The following is a 6000-nucleotide window of genomic DNA, read 5'->3' on the forward strand; positions in this document are numbered from 1 at the left end:
TGCATATGGTTAGACAAAGAGGATTATCCAGTCAGGGACGGAGCCAGAGATCTTAAGTTGTGGGGGTGTCATATTAATATATAAATATTTAATATATAATTATCATTTATTTTTCTAAAGTATATCGTATTTAATTTTTGTGAGATGTATAAAATAAATATATTAAATAACTTTCTCAATTTTTTATTTGTATAATTTTCTCAATTTTATTATCAAACAAAAAAATTTATCTATCTATATCTACATATAAGTAATTAATGATGGTATAAATAGTTGTTTGCAATCTTTTGTAATGACATTTTAGTGTTAAAACAAAAATTTATAAATCTTTTTTTTAATTTTAATTAAAAAATAGTGAAAAATTGTTTTGAAATGAAGCACAAAAAAATTTGATTATATTTTAGCTGAACATATTTTAGTTTAAAAATAAACTTTCAAAATAAAAAACTCACAACACATCATAAAGAACAATATATCCTTAGTAAAAATATCTTTCAATTAAATAATAAACTAAATTATTTTAGACAAATATTTTTTCTTAGTTATAGTGATAATATTTAATTTTTTAAAATATAGTGGGGCCACATGCCCCCATAACCACCTATTTGGCTCCGACTCTGTATCCAGTCTTTAGAGGATTTGTTGAGAGCTTGTATTTTGGAGCAAGGATGTAACATGAACATTTACTTATTATTGGTTAAGTCCACTTACAACAATAATTTTCATTCTAGTTTTGAAATGTCACCGTTGAGGCATCTCCCTTGAGAGTAGAGGATCGCTAAGTGAACCTCCTGAGAGGCAAGGAGATTACGCTGATGAAAGTGGCGTGGAAAGGACCTGCTGGAGGAAGCATGATGTGGGAGCTGGAGAGTCGGATGAGGGAATCTTATCTAGATCTGTTTAGTTCAGGTAATTTTCGAGGGCGAAAATTCTATAAGGGGGAAGGGAGTTGTAACACCTCGTTATCTTTAAATTATTTATTTAATTTAATTTATGTTTTATTTAATGAATTAAATGAATTTCGTATGCATTAGATTGATAATTTGGTGTTTATGCATGTTTATGATATGGTGGGGTTGATAGAAAATGGTTAGCTATTTAATTAAATAATTAGATAATTAAATAATATTAAAATTAAATAAAAATAGAGGTTTTTGGTGGATAATATAATTATGAGAAAAATAAGATAAGTGATGAGAAATTCTAATAAGTTGGGGCAATGTCTAATTAATAAAATGTTAAATTAGGTTTTAATAAAAAGGGAATAGAAAAACGTAAGAGTGTCAATATGTATCTTTTTGGGAAAAGGGGCAAGAAAGGCAACCTAGGACTTGAGGAAGAGGAAGAGACCACCGTTTTTGAAGAACTTAAAGTTGTTGTTGGAAATCCAAGGTAAGGGGGAGAAATTATTCATGTATGGGTGTTTAAGTAGATTGATAGTGAGTGTTCTTTACCCTCATTTAGTCTTCTTTTATATTTGCATTTTGATAATGTTTGAGGCCGAAGAAGGTTTGTGCAAAACCTTCTAAGGCTATTGTTATGATATGATTTATGTGCTCTATTGAGTGATCTGTGTGCGTTCTTGTATTTTGATTCGATAGATATGTTGATGTCTTTGATAAGGAAAAGTTAATGTGATAATCCTGTTGATGTCTTTTGATAAGGAAAGATTAATGTGATAATTTTGTTGATTCCATAAGGAAAAAAATGTAAAATTGAAATTGTTGTACCCTATTTGTCATGGTGATTGCCTATGAGTTGTAGATCTGTTCAATATAACGAATATAATAATAGTTGAAAAATCAAATATGTTGTTGATAATCTTAATTTTTGTGTCCTTTCAATGGTGTTGTTTATCGATATGTTTTTGGGGTGGTTAAAACTCAAATAGGCAAAATATGCGAGTTTCTAATTTGTTCAATAGGAAGAAAAATGCAGAAAATCGCAGGTAGACATAGAAGGGGATTAATCGTCTTATTTCAAGCATAACTTGAGTTTTGGAAGTCGGTTTGAGGCACCGTCGGTTGTGTTGGAAGCTAACATAATGATATTTATTTTGAAGTAGAGAAATTAGGTCTAGGAGCGCTACAATAGTAACAGTTTGCTGGTTTTTATACTAGAGGCATAATCAATTTCAGGCATGCGTTTGTCATCATGTTTCACATATAACTTGAGTTTCGTAAGTCCTTTTGAGGCATCGTTAGTTGAGTTAGAAAATAATTTAATGATCTTTCAAAATGGGGAGTTTCGTGATTTTATAATGAGTATATAAATTTTCCTTCTATTTTGAAATCAGACATTTTGTTTTAGAGTTTATGTAGGAATTATTGCGATATGACTGAATTTAAACGAATAGAACTGGAGTTTCGTAACTCATTTTGAGGTGCGATTAAGTGCGTTTGAAAGAGGGTTTAAAGAAATTTTGGATAGGAGAGTTTCAAAATTTTATCATAAGTTTATAATATTTTGTGCTATTTTGAAGTGAGACAATTTTAGAGTTAGATTCAGAGTTTTGAGCAATTTTTAGTGTGGTGATTTTTTGTTACATTTTTTTATGAGTTTAAGAGTCCTATTTTATTTGGTTATAGTTGTTATAGATTTGTCAGAGTTGCTTTTGAGTTGTTTAGAGTTGGATATCAAAATATATGATACACTTGAGTTGAGTTTGGAGCACTGTTGACATTATAAAGTTACCTTTTGAGTAATATTTTTATTTATTTAAGGTTGTTAAGACAACATAGTTAAAATTGAGTTGTTGAGTAATTGATAATAATATTATTGAGTTTAGTGGGATCTGAGTAATTTGACTATTTAGAGCTGTTTTGATAAGGCTAGAGTTGTCTTGAATAGTTGCTGCCTTGCCTTGTTGATGGTCTAACATAAGTAATAATATGAATTTATGATAATATAATGATAATACAAGTTAATATGATTGAGTGTTATGTGAATGTTTATTCGATATGTGAATACATGATATGGAATGCAATCATAATTATGTGGATTATCGTAATTACTTGCTGATGATTATTGAGATGCGTAGTTTGAAGTGAGAACTATTGGTGTTGCATTAAATGCATGATTGTTTACAGTCAAATATGGCGTTGTAGTTATTGTTGTATTGGTGTCATTGAATTATTGTATGTCATGCATCATATATTGTTGTTGTTGTGAAAGAGGCGAGTCACAAGTTTAGAGTGGGGACTTGTGATTTGTCCCAAGCTCAGAGATGGCGCTAGGGGTTCAGATGTTGGGACCCAATTCATATGAAGAAATATTGTTGAGTTAATAGTTCATGCATATAAAGTTGAGTTACGAGTCTGGTTCAGAGAAGGGATCGTGACTAGGATTGACAGAGTTGGGAAGTCGAGTATTACATACATATCTATATTAAGTTTAAGTTAGATGCTAATATGAGTTGATGCAAACGGGTAATTGATTATGTGAGTCGATTGGAGTGTTTTCTGCAAGTTTATGTTATCGATGATGGTTGTGTGAATACATTACTTGTTGAAGATTGTTGTTGTTGTTGTTGTTTAGGCTACCCTTCATGATCTTTTACACCGCTAACATATTTGAGCATATACTCACCCTTTGCTTTATGTTATCCACCATGGGCATCTTGCAGATAATCAGGAGTAAAATTTTGTTGCTGTGAGTGGAAGATAGATTCTTGAAGCTTACCTTCATTTATTTTATTGTTTATCATTATTAGTCTGTTAAATGATATGATCTATAACATTGGAAATAATGAGTTTTTACTATGTTTTAAGTTAATAGACTTTTTTACTCATTTGCTGTACTTTTGAAATAAAATTCTTTAATTGTCCCACTTTGAAAATAAAATCCCAAACTACCCCATTTGATGAAAATAATATTTTGGGATTTAAATTTCAGAAAAGAAAAAGTCGAGTCAATACTTAATTATGTGATTTAAAATCTAATACTTTATGAGATTAATTACTATACACTGTCAATTTAAAATATTTTACACAAACGATTCATCACCATCACCCGTTTGTATTATTTTATAGATTTTTAAAATAAAAGTCAAACTTGTTTCAACATCCAACGACTATGATTAACTGACAGTGTAAAATCATTTTACACTGTCAGTGTATTTTACGACATCTTAAATTATTGATTAACTCTTTATATAAGTTTCGGGATTTAGGATGTTACACCATGATATCTCCCGACATTGGGAGTGGATTGAAAATGCATAGCTATGATGGGGTTGTCAAAGAGAGCGAGGGTTGTTGAACGTTGTTGCTGGCTAAGGACCATCGAAGAGGTCTTGTCAAAAGAAGAAAGACGATCAAGTAAATGAATTTGAGAGTGAATTGTAGAAAAGGGTTCATTGAGACCCTTTAGGAGGTTTGGTGATACAATCCCGATTTTTGTACTTCCGAAGGTCTGATGCAACACCACACGTGCAAGGTATAACACATGTACAATCTCGAGTGGATCAGAGAGAATCAATTTTCTCCTAGAGAGAAGATACCTTGGTGAAGTAGGTAGAAACATCCAAAGAACCCTGATGGAGGTGGGTAAAAGTGTCTTGCAGGTCAATTTTTTTAAAAATGTCTTATTTAGAGAAACAAATTTCTAGATTCTTCTAAACATCATGAGTAGTATCAACCTATAAGATAGATTGAATGATGTTTTCAGATAGGGAATGTTGAAGCCATAGGAAGACCATGTTATTGTAGCAGAGCCAAGGATCAGAGAGTGTGTGACCATGAAGAGGTTGAGAAAAAGTTTCATCAAGGAAACAAATATTGTTTTGGGAAATTAGGGCAACTTTCATGGCACGAGATCATGAGTTGTAATTATCGTGATCGAGATGAGGCGTAACAAGGTCAAGGGATAAATTTTCATTGGGATGGAGATAGTAAGGATTTGAGGGGTTTATGGAAAAGTCATATTAGTTGGAATTGACCAGTATTATGAAGGAGAGAGTGTTTGATTGTAGTCTTACTCTGTGAATAGAAATAGAAGGATAATGCATGAAGAAACACATATGGAGAGAGATTGACATTTAGATTAAAAGATAGGATAAGCTTCTGAAAAAAATATTAATTTTCCAATGAAAGATGGATAGCCTGCTGAGAAACCAGGATAACAATGATTATAATTCAGATTAAAAGATAGGATAAGCTTATGCAACAAATCTTAATTTACCAGTGGAAGATGGATAGCCTGCTGTGAAATTAAGATAACAATGATTATAGTAACACATATACTGAGGCACTTGCCCAACAAAGAAGGAGAAAGACAAGAGTTTTTGCTTTATTCTAATATCATATTAAGATTTAACAAAATGATACAAAATCATTTTATCATATTATACACACTAAATACCTAACTAATTATCCTATAAAAGTGCAATGAGCACTTAAACAATATAGTAGATTAATTAGAAAATAATAACGGTTAAATAATGCCATTAGTGATATTATCTACCATAAAATAAAAATTTATTTTCTCTCTTATTCTTATTATGTCATTAATTATAAAAATAATTATGTAAAATAACCCACAACTTTTATAAATTTACCACGATAATCAATTCTTTAATATCTTATAATAAGAGGAAAACAATACTTATTACTCTAAGTTGGAGTGTTTAAAGTGGTCGATTGGTACTACATTGGGTTTGCAAAAATTACTAAGGGTTTGCAAAAGTTACTCCTTGTCATTTCAACAAAATTGCTATGCAAGACTAATTTTGGTCTATCTATTATAATACATCACTAATATTATTTTCTTTTCTTTTTTCTTTTTTACTTTGCTAGTCAATCAGTTAGAGAGTTAACCTGGTCATATGGCCTATGTAAAATAAAGTTTTTGATTTAACGAAATTCTTTTTTATTTTCATATTTTTCTTTTCTCCTCAGTGTGATTATCTACCCAACAAAATTAAGAACACCATCGCCCTTCATCATCTACCTTCAAATATTCAAAACCAATTGTATCCTAACTCATCTTCGTTTCAACCGT

The sequence above is a fragment of the Lathyrus oleraceus genome, chromosome 5 (genome assembly GCF_024323335.1).
Source record: "Lathyrus oleraceus cultivar Zhongwan6 chromosome 5, CAAS_Psat_ZW6_1.0, whole genome shotgun sequence".
NCBI lineage: Eukaryota > Viridiplantae > Streptophyta > Magnoliopsida > Fabales > Fabaceae > Lathyrus > Lathyrus oleraceus.